Genomic DNA, 20,868 nt, shown 5'->3' on the forward strand with positions numbered 1-20,868 from the left:
AGAACGTTAAATTAAAATCAAACTGCTGCAGATGAAAAATATGATTGTAGAGATGTAAAATAATTGAATGGAATTAACAGCAAAACACTTTGACACTGCAGAACAAAGAATTAGTGACTTTTGAAACAGCAATTGTAAGAAATCCAGAAAAATATTAGGAGGCATCAATGAGCTATGGGAAAATTTCAGGCAAAAATTTTATTCTTATTTTCTGAGTGTCCAAGTGAAGAGAGGAGAAGGGGACTTCTAATTTGAAGAATTCCTGGGTGAGAAATGTCCAAATGTGATGAAAACTATAAACTGACATTCCAAGAAGCTCAATGAAATTCAAGCAAAAGAAACACATTTATGCTGAGACATATAATAGTCACAACGCCTAAAATCAGTGGTTTAAAAACTTTAAAAGCAACAAGTAGAAAATCTTAAGTACAGAAGAACAGAAATGAAGTGACAACAGACTTCTCATCAGAAAAAATATATGCAAGGCAGAAGACAGCAAGGTGTCATCTTTAAATTTCTGAAAGACAGTTTAAAGTGTCTTTAAAGGTAGAAGAACCACCAATCTAGAATTCTATACCAAGTGAAAATATTCTTCAAAAACAAAGGCAAAAGTTTGGCACACGTATGAAAGGTTAAAGAATTCATCATCAGCAGACCTATATTAGCAGAAATGTTGAAGGAAGTCCTTCACGCAAACGGAAATGATACAAGGTGTAAATATAGACAAAGCAGTAGAAAGCACTGGGAGTGGTGCATATGTTGATAAATGTATAAATTTTCCTTATTTTTAACTTTATTTCAATATAAATGACTGCATCCACCAAAGCAATGATATATTATTGATTTTGTAACACAAAGGCCAGAGAGGTGTGAGGAGGAGGAGGGAGCACGTTGTTGTAGAGCTCTTATGGTTTCTCTGAGGTGGTATAATATGACTTGAAGATAATAAGCTATAGATAGGCACTAGATGTTCATAAACCTCCACAGGAAAACAATAAAGCCAATGGTAACGAATGACATAAGTGGAATCATTAAAAATAGTTAATTGAAATGAAAGCATAAAAAATACAGGGGCCAAGGAACAGATGAGATGAATAGGAAACAAAAAATATGAATTTAAACAAATTATGTTAACCACATTAAATGTTGTAAACATCTGAATTAAAATTCAGAAATTGTTGGATTGGTTACAAAAGCAAGATGAAACAATATACTGTCTTCAAGAAGCAGGTTAAAATGAAAAGGATAGAAAAGGTATACCAGGGAACACTAATGAAATGAAACCTGAAGTGACTATAGTAATATTAGAGAAAGCACGTCTCTCAATACAAATATTATGAAAACTAAAGAGGGTGATTTCGTAATATTAGGAGGTCAGTTCATCAGAAAAACAAAACAACCCTAAATGTTGATGCACCTAAAGCCAGAGCTTTGAAATACAGAAAGCAAAAGTTCTTATATTCCTCACTGAAATAGACATCCATAATTAAAGTTGTAAATTTAAACACACATCTTTATCTCAATAATTAATAGAAAAGCAGACAAAAAAACTAGTAAAAATTTAAAAGACCAACAATACTATACTTCAACTTGAACTACTGGACATGTATAGAATACTCCCTGCAGCTGCAGTCAAATAAACGTTTTTTAGAAGTGCACATTGAACATTACTATGGTACAGCATGTCTTGGGACATAAAACAACTTCACACAACTTTAAATAGATTCACATTATACAACGTATATTCTCTTGTCACAATGGAATAAATTAGAAGTCAATATCGGAAAAATATATGGAACATTGCAAATTGTCTGAAAACGACACACTTCTAAGTAACCCATGGTTAAGAGAAGAAAACCAAAAAAATATTTAAGCTGAACAAAAATTAAAATAAATACTTTTGAAATTGCAGGATGTAGCTAAAGCAATATATGGGAAAATTTACACTCTGAGTACCTATATTAGAAAAATTTCAAATCAATATTTTAACCTTCAGCTGAAATAGGAAAAAAAGCAAAATTGGACAATGACCCCCCAATACAGGGTGACAATGTTTCTTTATTCGTGTGCTTGTAAAGCTAGGAACTTTTAGCTGCCAGATACTGAGTTTAGTATGGGCCTTCCCAATGTGGAAAAGAATAAGAATCAAAAGTGAGTTTTGGTAAAAAATAAATCAAATTAAACTCAAAGTAAGCAAAAGAAGGGAGGTATTAAAAACAAGAGTGGAAGTTAATTAAATAGTAAACTGAAGAAGATTAGAGAAAATTAATGAAACCGAAGATGATATTTTGGAAGGAATAATATTGATAATCTTCCAGCCCAGAGGTGGGCAAACACATCCTGTGGGTCATATCTGGCTCATAGTCTCTTTTTGTACAGTTTGTGAGCTAAGAATAGTGTGTGTCATTTTTAAGGGATGTTTTAAAAGGATGGTGGGAGATGGGGGAAGAAGGGAAAGAAAGGGGGGGAGGAAGAGGAGGAGATGTGACAACGACCACATTGAGCCAAAAGGCTTAAAATGTTTTAAAATTAGAAAAAGTTTGTCAACCTTTGCTCAAGCCAGACTAATCATGAAAAGAAAAAAAGGAAAAATTATTAATATTGATATTAATACCAGGAATGAAAAGGAGGAGTCACTACAGATCCAAGAAATATTAAAGGAATCAGAAGAAAATACTAGAAACAACTATAGTCATACATTCATCAACTTGGATAAAATGCACAAATGTCTTGAAAGTCACTTATGGGCTGAACTGTGGGCCCCTAGAATTTGTGTGTTGAAACCCTAACCCTCAGCACCTCGGATTGTGAGTGTATGTGGGTGGAGACAGGGTTTTCAATGAGGTAGTCTGTCAAGACGGACGGCTGCCGACGAGTCTGTCAGGGTGTGCCCTCATCCCATCTGCCTTGAGTCCTCACAAGGAGAGAGGATCAGGACACAGACACACAAGGGTCAGACCTGCACAACAGGATTATTTTCTTCAGCTTCTATGCAAAGAGGCCACAGGAGGGTGGCCAACTGCAAGAGAGGGGCCTCCAAAGAAACCAACCCTGTTAGCATCTTGATCTTAGACGTCCAGCCTCCAAAATTGGAGCAAATTGTCTGTTGTTGAAGGCCCTTCATCTGTGGCATTTTGTTAGAGTAGCTCTAGGCAAACTAATACACAGAGAGAAACTATCATAGGAATAATCAATACTTTGAATGGTCCCTATATTTATTAAAGAAAATGCATCTATACATTAAATCCATCCCATAAAAAGAACTCCAGGCCTAGGTGGTTTTTCTGGTGAGTTTCTACCAAAGGTGTTCTGGGAAATGGAAAAGGAGGGAATTCTGCCAAATTTATCCTATGAGGCCAGCGTTACCCTGGTGTCAAACCCAGAGTAATAGTCCAATAAGGACCAATAATTTTTATGAACACAGATGCAGATTTTTGAACAAAAATATAGCAAATTAAATCCTACAGTACAGAAGAAGAATAAAATCTGGGTGCAACACAGCACCGGAGCATCTAAATATATATAAACTAAATATTAGCAGACCTAAAGAGAAGAATAATCAGCAATATAATAATAGTAGGGGATTTTAATACCTGTACTTACATCAATGGATAGATTATCCAAACAGAAAATCAATAAGGAAATATCAGCCTCAAATGACACAGTAGAGTATTTGGGTTTAAGAGCTATGTACACCCCATCCCCCAAACAGCAGGATACACAATTCCTCTCAAATGCACCTGCAACATTCACCAGGATAGGTCATATGTTAAGCCACAAAACAAGTCATAAAAATTTAAGAAAATTGAAATCATGCAAAGCATCATTCATAATGCAATGGTATGAAACTAGAAATCAATGACAAAAAGACAAATATTCATAAATATGTCGAGACTGAACAACATGCTACTGTACAGCCAAAGGGTGAACAAAGAAATCAAAAGAAAAATGAAAAATTCCTTGACACAAATGAAAATAGAAATACAACACACGACAACTTATGGGATGCAGCCAGAACAGTCTGAGAGGGAACTGCCTAGCGATAAATGCCTGCCTCAAGAAACAGGAAAAATCTCAACCTAACTTTACAAGGAACAAGGGAAAGAAGAATAAGTGAAGCTCAACAGTAGCAGAAGGAAGAAAATAAGATCTGAGCAGAAAAAATGAAATAGATACTAAAAAGACAATAGAAGAGATCAATGAATCTAAGAGCTGGTTCTTTGAAAAGATAACCCAAATTGATTACTCTTTCCCTAGATTCACCACAAAGAGAGGTTCCAAATAAAATCAGAAATGAAAGAGGAGATATTACAACTGATACTACAGAAATACAAAGGATCACACGAACAATTAATACACCAACACTTTGGACAACCTAGAAGAAACGAGTAAATTCTTAGGAGCGTGCAGCTTTCTAAGACAGAATCATGAAGATACAGAAAATCTGAAAAGACCACCTATTCGTAAGGAAATTGAACTGTTATCAAAAACCTCCCAACAAATGGAAGTTTGGAACAAGAGAGCTTCACAGGTGAATTCCACCAAACATTTAAAGAACTAATACCTATCTTTCTCAAACTCTTCCAAGAAAATACCAGAGAAAGGAAGACTTCCAAACTCATTTTCAAGGCCATTATTACCCTGATACTAAAACCGGACAAGAACATCACAAAAAAAGAAAATTACAGGCCAATATCCCCAATGAATACAAAAGTGCTCAAAAAGTATTAGCAGACTGGATTCAACAGTACATGAAATGATCACACATCATGCATGATTGGGTGGGGTTTATGCCATAACAGACAGACATGCTTGCAGATATTGAATATGACCTTGGCATGTAAAATAAGGAAGAACTGTAGGCATGGAGGAGATGTCACTGAGTCTTGCAGCCATAATAATGAGGAAAGGGAGCACGTGAGAAGTTTACAGTCTCCAAATCCGATGACTGGCAAAGAAGAGGAAGGGGTCGGTAAGGGGCCAGTTAGGGCAGAACAGTTAGCCACAGGGGCGACTGTGGGCCATCAACAAGAAATGACGCACCAGGAGGAGAATTGTGTGTGTGTGTGTGTGCGCGCGCATTTATATATCATATATGTATCATATAGAAGTTATTTAGAGGGACTTATGCTTTAATACATATATAATTATCTTATATAAAAGGACTACAAGTTCCATTAGTTGTATTTTTGTTCATTGTTAATAATTTTTAAGCAAGTAGGGAAAATGACATTATTCTTACAATGAAAGCTATTTAAGTTTCTTATGATAGATATAGAATCTCTGTCAATAAGTTCGTTTTAAAGCATGGCCCATGTAGTACTCATGTAGTTCTCATGGGTATGTTAAAATTTTGTTTCAGACCGCCTTTCCTCATCTCCTCACATCACCCATTAACCCCTGTTAGAGAAAATCCGTAGTCCATTGTGAAAAGCTAAATGCCAAAGCCTGCTAGAAATATTAAATGTGCATTATTCTCAAGTGAAAGAGGACAAGTAAATATAACCATTACTAAAAATACTCTAAACACACACCGAGATAATGTGATTGGCCAAATATTTTTTTTGGAGGATGTGGAAAGTTTTTCTTAGTTTTTATCTAGAGGGAGGAGCATCAACACTTAATGGGGAAAAGTCAACCTAGGGCACAGATGAGTAAAAACAACCCATATCTTCCCCAGTCAGCTAGAGAAGAAAGTGTGTGTGAGAACAAGGGTTGATGACTTGGTGTAGGTGAGTGATAAAGAAATTTCTACACAGGGTGAAAGTCCAGAAAGGAGAAAGTTGTCGACTTCAGGAACTCTCAGGAAATGCACTCAGAGGCAGACAAAAGCCTTTCTTCAGGTTTGGAGAGGCAGGGGCTGACCCAGGCAGTGGAAGTGGAGGCAGATGCTTAGGTATGGTTCTTCAGAACAGTCGGGGGCCACGCTGGCCCCGATACACTGGCTGAGGAGGAAGCACCTGGTAAGGCCACTCACATTGTTCTCAGCCCGCTCTTCCCAAACTAACTCTCACATTGCCCTTTCTCTGTATGTCTCTTCCTCCTGGGCCTAATAATCTTCTGCCTTGGAACAGATTTCTAGAGTTATTTAGATTTCTGATCGCCTATCCCAGAGAGCTCAGACACAGGATTCCCGTCAACTTCATTTTGACAATTTTTTTGCTTTTATTTATTTATACTTTTTCCCACCTGCATCCACACTGCTTTGTACCACAGTTCACTTTGAAACCTTGGGACCAGTTCATTCTGCTCTGCTGTGCTTCCCCATCGTATTGGACACCTTGCAAACCACAGGCTCCTTTGTGTATCCATTCTCTCCTCTGCCCTCACCTGCAGTTCCGTCTGGGCTTCCTCACCTGGACTGACAGTTCCCACTGCTCCTCTTCTGTGCAAGGTTTTCCATCTATCCTTTGGGACATTTACCAAAGCCACTGCACCTACTTCTTAATTCCTATCACAGAATACCCTCAGCCTCTTTGCCTTTCTGAAGGCTGGTCCTCCTGGCTTAGTCCCAACAGCCCTCCGGATGCTGCTAATTTTGCTACATTGTAGGGGTAGAGAAGTGATCAGCATCAGTCTCAAGTTCCTAAACTTCCAATCAATTTCTCTCTCTAGTAAAAGGACTCTTCGTGGGAGGTCAGTCCGCACAGCAGTCCTTCTTCCTTCCACCATCATCTCCATAACCCACTAGCCTCCTTCTCACTCTGGCAACCACGACAATTTCGGCCCCTGGCATCCCTGGCGCTGTCTTGCATGTCTTCAATGTCAATATTCATAACCCTAGACTCACAGCACATCCAGGGACTTCCTTCTCTCCACTCTGGCAATGGGTAAATCCTAGCAATTGCCACCGAAATAAACCTCCTCCTCCATGTCTACAGCTTCCTCCCCTTCAACCCCTCACTGACGTATTCCACTGTCCTGGCCTCCCACCTCATAGATCCTGCTGGCTGCTCAAGCCTTCCACTTCCTTCTTGTTTCTCAGCCCCTTACTACCTTCATTTCCTACCTCATGCAGCTAATTCTTGTCTTCAGCATTTTCTTAATTTTTTTCTAACACAGGTCTGTATCCACGACTTCCTATTTCAAGCCCCAGCTCAAGAACGTCTTCCTGCCCTGACCACCGGGACTGCCGTGAGAACTGCTGAAAAGGGGTGGACTCATTACACTGGGGTAAAGGACCCATAGAAGAAAAGGCAGAGGCTAAGTGGGAAGTAAGCTCGGAGCAGGGGAGGGACCCTGTGAAGTTAACTCTCAGGATAAAGTCATGTCCCCCAGGTGAGGGTGTGGGCCCTTTATAATGCTCTGCTGGATAACAGTCTCCTTCCAGGGCACTCTGGGCTGGGTCAGGCCAATGACTGAAATTATTAATATAACTGAAAGTACAAATCCCCAAACCCTGAAGTTTGATGCATGCCAAGTTTTGCTTGTAGAGACCGTACTTATCAATGCTGGTTGTCGTCTCAGGAAAAATATCTCTGTCCCTATCTAGAAAACAATGGAATTCTTACATATTTAGGGAACGGCTCTTTTCCTACCTGGGATGATACCTGGTGGACAACAAAACCGGTGGGCAAACGACCACTCCCCCTGAGTGAGTAAAACTGCTCCTGCCTAAAATAACTTTAGGCAAAGGAGCTCCTCCCCCAAACTGCCAGCCTCTCCAGTGCAACCCTCTTCTTCTAACACTTAATCAGCCACAGACCTTAAGTCAGGAACCCCATGTGGCTACCAGAGTTTATGGCCTAGGAGCTGATGTATCTGGCATAGATCCAGTCGGGTGGGTAGGTCTTCACTTAGTGACAACTCCTCCTTCCCTAGAAAATCTAACTTCTCCCACCCAGACCTCAGAAACACCCCAGAAAAGACCCCAGAATGATCCAGCCAAGGTAAAAGTCCTTGAGGTATTAGATCTCAGATGAACCTTAGAGATAGAGACTGGGGATGGGGATGCAAATGCTTGGGTAGAAAGGGTCAAATTTACCGTTAAATCCATTAATAAAAGCAACTGTTATGCCTGTACCACAGGGAGACCCCAGGCACAGGCCGTACCATTTCCTGGGACTCTGACCCCTCTGGAGTGGCCTGTGTGCTCGCTCTCTACCGGGATGAGAATGCATGGGGAAATGGGACTTGCAGAAGCTTGTCTCTCTTCTTTCCCTCTATAAGGAGTAAGGGGACTCAATCCTTCCCTCCATACTCAGTGGGGCCCATGAATTACTCTCCTTGCCTGTCTAGGTGGGAAGCGAATTCGGGCACCCCTGTGGGAGAACTCCTAACATGTACTCCTACCAGAAATGCGAGCCACCTTCACAGTGGGGCAGACAACTATATTCCCCTCCAAGTCCCCAGGGCAGATGTCTGGTGGTATTGTGGGCAGAGGAGTCTCTGGAAAATCCTACCTGACAGGTGGAGTGGAACCTGTGCCCTGGTTCAATTGACTATCCCATTTACCCTAGATTTCCAAAACTGGCCCAGACTGCCCTGCTAGGAAAGAGGTCAATGGCGCCTGGTGGGTCATTCGATCCTCCTATCTATATTGACGCCATTGGGGTCCCCAGAGGAGTTCCAGATGAGTTTAAAGCTAGAAATCAGATAGCAGCAGGGTTTGAGTCAGTGCTTTTCTGGTGGTCTACCATTAATAAAACTGTTGATTGGGTAAATTATATTTATTATAACCAGCAGAGGTTTATCAATTATACTAGGAATGCTATAGAAGGAATCGCTCAACAATTAGATGGCACCAGTTGAGCGGCTTGGGAGAACGGGATGGCACTGGATATGACGTTGGCAGAAAAGGGAGGTGTTTGTGTAATGCTGGGGGGGAGCAGTGTTGCACCTTTATCCCTAATAATACAGCTCCTGATGGAACTATCGCTAAGGCGCTGCAGGGACTAAATACCTTAGCAAATGAACTAGCAGAAAACTCAGGCATCGAAAATCCCATAACAGGATGGTTAGGAAATTAGTTTGGCAACTGGAAAGGAATGATCTCATCAGCTCTCGTATCCCTCCTAGTGGTGGCAGGCGTCCTCACAGCGTTAGGCCGCTGTATTATTCCACGGGTCAGAGGTTTAGTTCAGAGACTAATTGACACTGCACTAACTAAACAGATGCCAGCAACTTTTCATAATCTCCTCCTCCTAGAATTTTTGCTATGAGCGAGAAAGTCCAGAAATCCTCCTTAGATTTGAAGGGATAAATAAAAAGGTTTGAGTAGTCAATTCCCCAAGGGAAGATGGGGCTGGGGGGGGGGGGGGAGGCGGATTGTAAGAAACAAGGAAATAGTGACTCCCAAACCAGTAAAAAATTATTAGTAACCAAGAGCAAATATAATCAGAGTTAATGATATTAGCATATTTACAAAAGAGGCATGCTGAAGGGGGAGAGATAGTCATCACCAGACACAGGGAAAATGGGAGAAGGTAGTTGACAGCATTAGCATATTTAAAAATCACAAAAGGGGCATCCTGAAGGGGGAGAGATAGTCATCACCAGACACAGGGAAAATGGGAGAAGGTAGTTGACAGCATTAGCATATTTAAAAATCACAAAAGGGACATTTAGATAATCGTGTTAGATTGTAACTCCGGAATACCCAGCATGAAGAAATGGGGAGAGAAGAAGGGGGAGGGGGCGCAGGGGCCGCTTTAGATGCCTTAGGGATAAAAGCAGCCAGCCCCCTCTTTTGGCCGGCACCTTTGATCTGGCCCGGACCTGCAGGTCTGTGAATCAGCTGCCTAGGTTACTGCTGAAGTCCTGTGTCCCAGTGCTTTACCGGGAGCATTTCTCACACAGGCATCTCTAGAGGAGCAAAGAGCAAAATCCCTTTCAAGAAACATCTTAGGACGAGAAATACGAAAATGGGCCCAGTCACAAGGTTCATTGACCACGGGGAGTGGAGAGGGGCCGGTCCCCCTCCTGGGTCTGGAGAGCTCCACCTGGAGCAAGAAGATGAAAGCGCCCTGGCCCGGCGACGGGGGGCGGGGGAGGGGTGGGCTGGGGGCCGAAGGAGAGGCCTGCCAAGAAGCCCCCAGCACCCGGTATTCCCAGGGTGTCTCCCATCCCAGTACTCACCAGGCCCCACCCTGCTTAGCTTCGGAGATCAGAGGAGATCGGGCGCGTGCAGGGCGGTGTGGCCGCAGACGGGAGGCGGCTTCCGGAGGCCCCAAGAGCCTGCGCCTCGCCTGCAGGCCCCTGTCCCCTCGGCCGCCCGGCGGGGCCGCGCCCCTGCCTCTCACGCCGCCCCCGAGCCCTCCACCTGCCCCTGCGCCGCCGCTCAGGCCGCAGCGGGGAGGGCGGAGGCACCTCCTCCGAAGGGGACGTTTCCTCCCCGCCCCGCTGAAGCAAGAGCGAGCCCCCCGCCCCCCAGCACAGAGGAAGCCGGGGAGGGGCAGGGGCGCGGCGGCCTTCCCCGGCTCCGCCCCACCAGACGGGGGCTGCCGCGGCCGAGGCCGGCCGAACAGGACTTCTGGGCGGGGCGGACCAGGCGGAGGGCCTTCCCTCCGTCTCTGTTCCGCGGGCTCCGGCTCCCCTACAACTGGGGACCTCCTCCCTCGCGAGCGGGTCTGGGGGACACGGCACCTCCCAGCCCAGGGGTGCCCTGCGGCGGCGCGTGTGGTCGTCTTGCGTGTTTAAGTCGGGAGTGACCCCAGCACAGCGTGTTTCAGGAAAGGAGCCAGTGGAGAAGCTGGGTTGGAAGCCAGAGAAGAGAAGACGGCCGGCGAAGAACGGCCCCAGAGGACGTGGGCAGGGCCGCCATCGGCAGCACAGGCGCGGCGGGCAGAACGGGAGCAAGGTGAGTGGTTGGACTCTTCCTTCATTTATTGTTTCATTTACCGACCACACAAAGAATACCTGTCTTGTAACAAGAATTGTGCTCGGTTCTGGGAATATAATAATGACCAAAATGATTATTTTTCTTGTCTTAAAAGAATATTTTAAAGTGAGAGTCAGACACTAAATATGAAAAATATGGCTGAGGGAACTAAAAGGCATATAACAGGGAGGGAGGTCTATCTGAATTTGGGATCAGGAAGGCTTCCCTGAGTACATGCTGTTGGAGCTGAGCTGGAAGATGATGGGAATTAGGTACTGAGAAAAGGAGTGATCAAGAACCACATTTGACTCGTATGTGGGATAAAAAACAAAAAACAAACTCATGGATACAGACAACAGGATGGTGGTGACCACAGAGAAAAGGGGCATGGGGGGGGGAGAAAGAGGGTAAATGGGGTCAAATATGTGGCGATGAAAGGAGACTAGATTTTGGTTGGTGAGCACACAGTGCAACAGACAAATGATGTATAATAAAGTTATACACCTAAAACTTATAATGCTATTAACCAATGTTATCTCCATAAATTTTTTTTTAAGTGTTAGGACCCAGGGAGGTGCCTGGAACTGGTGGTAAATGAGGTGAGGAAGGCGGGCGGGCCAGACCATGCAGGAGCTTGGATGGTAGATTAAGAATTCTAGGGGAAAATTTTCAGGAAAAGAATTTGTACCTCAAAGTGGCTACTTTGCAGTATGAAAAAAGGGTCTGAGTGGAGTACGGTGGGCACTGGCAGAACCATTGGGGGGGGGGAAGTGTTCCAGGAGGAGAATGGCAGTGCTAAGCGCCATGTGCATCATTGTAATGGGAACAGGGATCACTGTTCTGGCCTTCACGTTAGCCCTGGCACCTAGAACAGGGCCTGGCAGGTAGTGGGCACTCAGTAAATGGTTGTGGAAATGAAAATGAATGAATGTGAGCAGGAGCCCATAGACTTGAGAGTGCTCCAGGATTTGGGGCTGGCCTGAGTGGGTGAGTGGGTGGATGGGGGTGGATGTAGGTAGTACAGAAGGCATCAGGTTTCTGGTTTGTGTATCCCTTTCCTCAGTGGTGGTGTCATTACTTGATGTCAGGGACAATGGAGAAGGAGGTTAAGGTTTTCAGGGGAAGCTCATGTTCAATTTAGGATGAGCTGGAGTAGAGGTTCTTTTCAGATATCCAAGAGAACATGTCCCTCTAGTCCGTTGTGCATATAGGCTGGAACTCAGTGAATCCTTGTTGGAGACATAAATCTATATGCTGTGTTATCTAACTTAGTATTGACATACGGAACATTTATGGGTAATGATTCAGTTTGGCTCTGCAGTGGAAGTGAGTGAAATTTAGACAAAAAATAAGATTATTGAAATAAAGAGGGTCAAAAACATACGGATGTTGGTTATTGAATGGAACACCCACATGGATGTTAAGTATTTCCAAGGAGATGGCAGGAGCTGAGATGTGAGAGGTAGATGAGTCAAGTGCCAGGGTCCCATGGACTGGGGAATAATAGATGGACCAGTAGGCTGAGACGCGGTCCCCAAGTGCTGTGAAGATGCACAGGTCAGGAGAAGGGTACCAGTTTAAGCATAGAAGATTCGGGTTCCACTTTCTCCTAACTATGCAGCTTCAGCAAGTCATTTAGCAACCTTGAGCCTCTTTTTCTTTTCATGTTTGACAAGACGACAACAACAAAAAAGATGAGTGATATAATCACCCCTCTTCTGTCTGTGTCTACAGTGAGAATTAAGGAATATAATTTTTACCTACATATAGAATTGAGCACTATCAAAGTGGAAGGCATGGGTGCAGTTAGTTTTCACAGATGGGCTCTAATAAAATCCCCGAATATTCAGAAGATAAAAAACACACTCTGGACTGCCTTGGGCTATTCAAAATGTCTTTTGTTTTGTTTTTTCAATTATTTTTTTCCTGTTTAAATCCTCACCCAAGGATAAATTTATTAATTTTGGAGAGAGAGGGAGGGGTGGGGGCAGAGAGAGACAGAGAGATAGAGGGAGAGAGAGACAGGGAGAAAGGGAGAAACGTGCACAGGAAAGAGAAACACTGATTGGTTGCCTCCCATACGTGCCCCAACCAGAGCCCCAACCTACATACTAGGTAGGAACCCTGACCAGGGATCGAACCCTCAACCTTCTGTTGCATGGGACAATGCTCCCGCCAGCAGAGCCAACCAGTCAGGGCAGGAAGACGTTCTTGAGCTGGGGCTTGAAATAGCAGGTGGTGGATACAGACGTGTGTTAGAAAAAAATTAAGAAAATGCTGAAGACAAGAATTAGCTGCATGAGGTAGGAAATGAAGGTAGTAAGGGGCTGAGAAACAAGAAGGGAGTGGAAGGCTTGAGCAGCCAGCAGGATCTGTGAGGTGGGAGGCCAGGACAGTGGAACACGTCAGCGAGGGGTTGGAGGGGAGGAAGCTGTAGACATGGAGAAGTTGGTTTATTTCAGAAGAATGGGGTGAGTTCCAGGTGGTGACAACTTCTGGGATTTATCCATTGCCAGAGTGGAGAGAAGGAAGTCTTGGAATCTATAAGCAGTACAGGGTGGGCGGAGTTGCCCCCTTGTACAGCCAGCAGGTTGGGGTTGGACAGTTGCCATCTCCTGATGGTCGCCTGAGTCAGGGGCAGCTAGGGGTGGGGGGAGTTGAAGGGACTTTCTGCTGATGACTCAGATGGGGGAGCAGGAGTTGATTCTGAGAACAGAGACGTTGCTAAGTTCCCATCTACAGATAAGGGTTGGATTAGGCAGCCCCTGACACCAGGAGCTCCTGGAGGGGCTTGCTAAAACCAGCCTTGCATCCCCAGAACCCAGGCTTTATGCCTAAGAGTAAGGAGCATGCGTGTCCTGGGAGCAGGAAGGCAGCGAGAGCCCTGTTCCCCTTCCTTCCTCTCGCAGCTCCAGCTCAGAGCCAGGGACCACTGCATGGGTGAAGGCACAACGCAGACTCCAAGAAGCTTCCAGAGTGGGGACAGGCAGAGAGACAGGATCAAGAACGGGGGTTGAGACCTGAACATCCTGCATACCACGTGCTGCCATATCTACAACTTTGGTTGACAGTAGTAAGTAGGTGGCTCATTTCAAGTGAACAGGATTTCACGTATTTCCAGTTCCTGTGTGATGTGTGAAGAGAGTAGTTTATTTGAACGATTAAATCTATTCTATTTCTGACATCCTAGTTAAGACTTAGAGTATTCAGAAGACAGAGTCCAATTTCCACAGCTGCAGAAAATGGTAATTAACAATTGTCACCCAAGTGTTAACTATACAAAAGGAAGGACGAGTGGTGAAAAGAATGGAAACATCATTCATTGACTCATTCAGCACAAATTTCCTAAGCACCATTACATGTCAAGTCCCAGACATTTAAATGTGCGTATGAGCTACTCTGGGAAGAAAGATAATTACACTGCAGTTAGCTTGGTGTTTTGCCACAGGTGGGTCAGGGAGAGTGAGGCAGAGATGCTGTGGCTGAGGAGTTGGGGGTCTCCCAGAAGAGGGAGTGTCAGTCCTGTAGAAAGCAGGTCTCCTCAAAGAGCCAGCCTGGGGTAAGCAAAGAAGCGGTGTCAGAAGGCAAATCAACAGCAGTGCTCCCTCGTCTGGGAGCTCCGGCTGAGAAAGAGAAAGCACCGAACTGAGTGGTGGGCTTAGTGGTTCAGTCGTTCAGGGCATTCACTGTGACCTGAGCTCCTTATCTCAGCACAAACCAGTGCCAGACTGCTCTGGGCCAGCGTGGGTCTGGGGACCACAGCATGAGTAGTGTCCTTAGGGACAGTGAGAGTCTTTCTGGGGAGAGGGACAGAGCGGAGCGCACAGAGACGGGCCTTGGCATGGCTGAGAAGCGGGTGGGGCCCCCACAGCAGCGTGTGCGGCCGCAGCTCAGAGGCCCGGGCTGGGGGCCTGCTCCGCAGGGGCCAAGCTGCTTTTAAAGCGAAAGAAGCAGAGACAGCCCGCTGCAGCCTCCTGGGAAAAGCCTTAACACAGCCTGCAGAACTCGGACAGACAGAGGGGTTGTTCCTTGCCCCCTGAGGCCAAAAGACCCCATTCCTGCCAGGACAGGTGGCATTGAAGAAGCACAGGGAACCCCAGGACCACCCCCAGGTTTGGTGTTTGAAAGCCTCAGTTCCTGCCTGCTGTCTGCTCAGATCCCTGTGGTGACAAGGGTTAGTGACTTTACAGGGAAAGGGCTGGGGAGTGGAGGGCGGGGGTGTCTGCCGCCCTTAGGCCTGAGGCCAGACTCGCCGTCTGCTGAAAGGGGTCCCACCGAGGGACCACACACCTCCCTCACTGTGGCCGGAAATGCCCCGTTCATGGGCCCATTCCTTGGAATTAAACATGTTCTCTCTGATAATGACCTTTGAAAATCCAAGTGCTCTTGGGAAAGTGTAAAGGGAGGCTTTCCGTAGTTTTAAATCAAAATGACAATGTGGGCTCATTGGTTAACTCAGTATGCGATCCCACGCTCATGGAGACAAGTGGGGGTGGGGGTCGGTAAGCAAAACAAACAAACAAAAAAAGAACTCAACCAAACCAAAGTCACAGACCACACTGCATCCAGGCCTATCCCAAGAGTGTCCCCCAGGACACACCCTCATAGTCCATTTGTCCCTGAAGAACTTGTGCATTCTTGGGAGTCATGGAATAGTTCTCCAGATGTTGCAAATATGACTCACTTAAGTTTTTTCCAAGAATATTTCTCTCCCAGTTGCTTTCCCAGGAAATCTTCCTGTTGTTAGGCGTTCTAAGAAACAGGTCACACAGCTACCTCTCTGTTCACTCTCCTGCCTGGAACCCATGCTCGGAAGGGGAGGGCAGGGCTCTGCAATTCCGGGGGCACCTGAGCTGGGGAGGAGCCTCTGTGCGCAGGGTAGGCAGCGAGTAGAATGCAGCTGGTTTAAGAAAAAAATGTCAACTATAGTAATATGGACTGAACTTAGAATACAGTTGCGCCTTCCAGCTAGGAGGGGAATTCCAGGAAACAGTGGTACCTTCTTGTCCCTGGGAGATCGGGGTTGATGCAGTAACCTCTCCCGGGCATGAAAGTGCGCAGCCTGGCCGGTCAAACCAAGGAGCTGAGCTTCGTCCTTCAGGGGACAGAGATGGATTGCAGTTTTGTGGAGGAAAGAGGAGAGGGAAGTGAGGCATCAATAACTGCCACCTGCTGTGTGCTCCTCCCCAGGCTGAGTGGTCTAAATATAGAAGTGAGAGTTTCCAAGGCCTCTTGTCTCCAGTGGACCAGGCACGACCCTGAATGGCACGTGGCTGTACGGACACAATAGTCCTTCCCTAGAAATTTCTATGCATGTGGTTTATTCTCCAGCTAAAAATTTTCAATAATTTATCCTCATTAAGTTATAAATATGTCACAGACATTGCTTTTATTATTATCTCACCCATTTTACAGGTTAGGCAATCAAAGCTTTGAAGATTTTATATGTTGTCCGAGATAAACATGTCAGTGGCGGAGCTGGAACTCAGACTCCAGGGTTTCTTTGCAGGAGCCACCTTCTTGCACTCCGGGCTCTGCCCACAATACGCCTCGTTTCTTACCTGATCTCTCCTCCTCTGGGCCAGCCCTCCAAACCGGGAGCCTCATCCTTTCCGAATTGTTTCCCTTCCTCCTCCTAAAGAGGTTCCCTGCTTTCAAGTAATTCTTGGTCCTCAGACCCCCAAAGAAAAGTACCGATTCTAAAACCCCAACGGAATCCCTGTAGCTACGCCTTTAAGATCTGTAACTGGCAAACACTCCACCTTCAGGTTAACGCCAGACTCTAAACTCTTACAACATTACAAAATTCCATAATGTCAATCACACAGCTATCTTCTTAACCAACATCCCCCCACCAAAGACTATTTGCAAAAAATGTACACGTAATGGCTTTTTCTCTTGGTTTTTAGGTGGGGAAAGATCTTAAGTTGAGGACCATCTCTATAGATAATGAGTGAAAATCCTAACACCTTCCTGCTAACGGACACACATCGCCATTAGAAGAAGCCGGCACAACGGAAACGGCCCCAGATTAGAGGACAGGAGGGCTGCGTGGCACCTGTTGCCCAGCCACCAACACACCTTTGGGCCCACACCCAGCGCTTCCTTCTCATAAGGCTCCACTTTCCCAGCCGTGCAATCGGAGGTCGGGGGGATTAGGTGGTTTCTCAGAGTCTTCTCAGCTCTCCCATCCTGTCATCATAGACATCAAATATCAATGAGCATTTGAAGTGTCATAAGCACATTCTGGCAGGTTATAAATGTCCTGTTTGCTTGGCGGTAGCCATATTGCCTCCGAGGGTCTGCTGTATGTAAGGAGGGCAGCCTTGTTTCTCTACCTGCACAGCCCATCTTGCTTTCCAAGGCTGACGAGAAGAAAAAGCACACAGAGTGACTATCCAGGCACTGTGTAGGGCACATAACAAGCATTAGAGCCTCGTTTCAAGGCTGAGGGGTGGAAAGGACCACCTCTGTATGTATTCATTTATTTAGGAGATAAGTCCTGCCATGGCCAGTGTGGCTGAATTGGAGCATTGTTCTGTGAACCAAAAGGGTCACTGGTGCGATTCCCAGTGAGGGCACACGTCTAAGTTGCAGATTCAATCTCTAGTTGGGGTGCTTAGAGGAGGCAACTAATCAATGTTTCTCTCTCACAGTGATGTTTTTCTCTTCCTCTCCCTTCCTCTCTCTCTAAAATCAAGAAGCATATTTTTAGAAATTAAAAAAAAAAGAAATATGCCCCAATAGTGTCCAACATTCTGATGTTGTTTTAGGTGCTAGAGAGACAAGAGTAAACGAGAGAGACAAAACTGTGACATTGCATGAATACCAATTTATTCTACAAATATTTACTGAATACTTACCATATGCCAAACACTGAGGCAGGTGTGGGAAAGACCAGAGTGAACAACTCTCTGCCCTCATATTATTTACAGCTTGGCTGGCTGAAACAAAGAATGGACCACATTATAGCATAAGAGCACTCTGAAAATACCAACAGGACATATCACAGAGGGAAGCATACCTTGAACTTCATCTGGACAAATTCTGAGTTTCTGAAGCTGCTTGTGAATGTGACACATCTGAAATGATCTCTTTCCTTGTTTTCTCAGGTACACTGACCTGGCTGCTTCTAGAACATACATTGAGGTAAGTAATAACATACATAGCATCTGCACTTGTATATCTTCATCTTTCTCCATCTTCCATTAGAAATCAATTTTTTGTCAATATTATTGGTCTCCTTTTGTGAGACAGCATGAATACACTCATTGTTCCAGCCCTATTCTCTGAGATATTGGATTGCAAATAGCCTTGGCTTCTCACTAACTCAGCATATTATGAGTTGCCTGCAGGCAGCAAGGTCAAGAAGAGACCATCATTTTTCTTTATTCAGCTCAATTTAAAACTACTGGAGAGCGATCCCATCTTGTATTCTCTTAAATCTTCACAAGATTCTGGAAGTGGACACAGTAGAGCCAGATGATTGATGTGCCTGGAAACTTTCCAAGGTCACATAAGTCTATATTTAAACAATTATTGGGGAAAAAATAAAGAATGTCCTAGTCGGTTTTGAGAAAGCCATAGGTTTGTAGAATTTCACAGTAAGGCACAGAAGCCTCATTATCCTTACTTCACCAATCATTCCTAGAGACCATTTTAAGAGATGTGGCATGGAAAATTTAAATAAGGGCTAAAATTATAGCCTTAAATTACATGTGTTTTGTTACTTTAGATTGAAGGTTTTAAGATATACTTCATATTAAAGTAACCAATTATAATAATTTCAAATTCAAGAATGTGAAAGTTTATACGATCATCTTAGTTATAGAGTTGGGTGCCTTTCTATATTCATAGACTGAATTGGTTTTAAGAATTTTTAGTGGGCGGGAAATGAAGAGGACAGGTGCCACCCGCCCAAGAGCTCACATTAGAGGGAGGCGCTGCTTCAGGGTACGGTGGCTGCTGGCCAGCACAGCAGCCACCCCGAGCCCCTGTCAAGTCCAGGGACGTGCACAGGTCCTGTGAATAGCAGTGGCAGATCCCGATTTCAGAAGTCACTTTGACTGGAAGTGTCTTGAGTTGCCATCAGCAAAGTGGGGGAATTAAGAGAAGCCGCTTATCCCACTGGTATCCCTGGGAGCAGTTGTCTAGGAATCAGTCCTTGTGCTGTGGGGCCTGGGTGAATTTGCTACATGAGGATGGAGAGCAGCCAGGTCCAGCCCCAAATCACTGGGCAGGTGGGCAGGAGATCTGGCCAAGATATGTCCTGGCCCTTTGGTCACCAGCGTCGATTTGGGTCAGCTAGCATGGCCATGAAGCCTTTTACGGTGCAGAGGTTTTCCCATATTTAAGTCAAAGGAGCAGTTGACATGCTCGGGAATATTCATTGAAATGGTGGTGCCATTCATAGCAAACTGTAATTGCTGTGTGCTAGGCCACTATTAACTCATTTATATTCATAGCAGCCTTATGAAGTAGAAAAATTAGAAAACTGAAATGGAAAGAGATCATTGTAACTTGCCCAGGGGCAGTATAGTTAAGGGGAAGACCTGGGATGCAAACCCAGACAATCTGACTCAGGGCCTCCACCTTCCACTGTTTCCCACGCTAACCGGAGTCAGATCAGGGGGCCTTTTTGGATGCTAGATCTCTGGCTGTGTGTGGCCCTTGGCCCCTCGTGTGCAGGGGCAGGGGCTGTCCTGCCAGAAGTGTGTGTGTGTGTGTGTGTGTGTGTGTGTGTGTGTGTGTGTGTGTGCTGGGAAGGTGTGGTTGGAGGATGAGGCTTGGGCTGAACTTCCTTAGATCTCTTGTCCCTTTTGTTCCTACCTGTTTTTAGTGGAAGCACTGCTTTTTGAAGAACAGGGTGTGACCCTTTCATGCAAAGCTGTTGCCCCAGAAATTTGTCCCCACGCATTCTCTAGCATTCCTCCCTTTGCCACAAATGGCATCATGTTCCCCAAATCCCATGGCCATGGACTCCTTGTCAGGACCAAACAGGGAAGAAGCTTTTTAAAATGTCACTTTCCCTCTCTTTCTTTAGCTGCTGCAGTCCAGAGGGGAGTGGCCTTAAGCAGGGCACATGTGTGCGCAGAGGAGTGAGCGGGCAGCCGAGTTGGGGAGTGAGGGGAGAACGAAGAGCAAGCCATCAGCTGTGTGTCTTTGCCCTCTCTGTGCCTGGGGTCTAGTGAGTTCTGTGGGGGGGGGTGGGGGGAGGTGGAATTCATACAACATAAAATTAATTATTTTAAGGAGTACAGTTCAGTGTAGTTAGCGCTTCACAGTGTTGTGCAAACACCACCACTCTAGTTTAAAACATTTCAGCACCCCAAAATAAAGACCAGCAGCAATTCGGTGGTTACTCTCTGTTCCCCACTCCCAGTTTACAGCAGCCACCAATCTGCTTACTGTCTATGGGTTTACTTCCTGTGGAAATTTCATCAAAATGGGATCATAGTATATCTGACCCTTTGTCTGGCTCCCTGCACAGCATGTTTTCAGAGTTTATCCATGTGGTAGCATGAGTCAGTACTCATTGCATTTTATGGCTAATAGTCCACTTCAAGGTACATTTTGTTTTTCTGTTCATCTGCCAATGGACATTTGGGGTGTTTCCACCTTTTGACTGGTGTCAGTAGTGGTGCTGGGAACCCCCACTGTCAGCTTTTCTGGGTGCAGACCTGAGGTGCAGTTGCTGGGTCCGGTGGTAGCTGCGTTAGTGCTGTGTTTTGAATCAGCGCTTCAGGCCAGGCATCAGCACTACATGCTGTTGTGTGGGAGGACAGTGGAGCAGGTGCAGGAGGGAGTGGTGGAGCCTGGGTGGGCTGCCCAGAGTTCAGTGCTCCTCATCTGGGGGGGTCCAAGATGGAGACGTGGGGCCCAGGGCCACCCTCAGGGGCGCAAGCACTGTGCGTGGCTTTGAGGTGGTGGCAGCTGTGGCTGTGCGCAGGGGTGGCTGAGCCGCTCAGCTTCATCTCCTCCTTCTCTTTTTCTTTAATGTGAAGATCAGCTGAGCTGCCAACAGGGAGCTAAGTTGGGGCTTGATATTG

General features: G+C 45.3%; 1 protein-coding gene and 1 pseudogene across 1 annotated transcript in view; one reads left to right on the plus strand and one right to left on the minus strand.

Moving 5' to 3' along the window:
• LOC149990131 (uncharacterized) overlaps positions 1–20,868 on the plus strand; it is a 53,785-nt gene that overhangs the window by 12,144 nt on the left and 20,773 nt on the right. The gene's annotated exons all lie outside the window — the stretch shown is intronic.
• On the minus strand, positions 10,029–10,147 carry LOC149990132 (5S ribosomal RNA; annotated as a pseudogene).

This window comes from Furipterus horrens, unplaced genomic scaffold (assembly GCF_987537825.1).
Source record: "Furipterus horrens unplaced genomic scaffold, mFurHor1.1.pri manual_scaffold_24, whole genome shotgun sequence".
Taxonomy (NCBI): Eukaryota; Metazoa; Chordata; class Mammalia; order Chiroptera; family Furipteridae; genus Furipterus; species Furipterus horrens.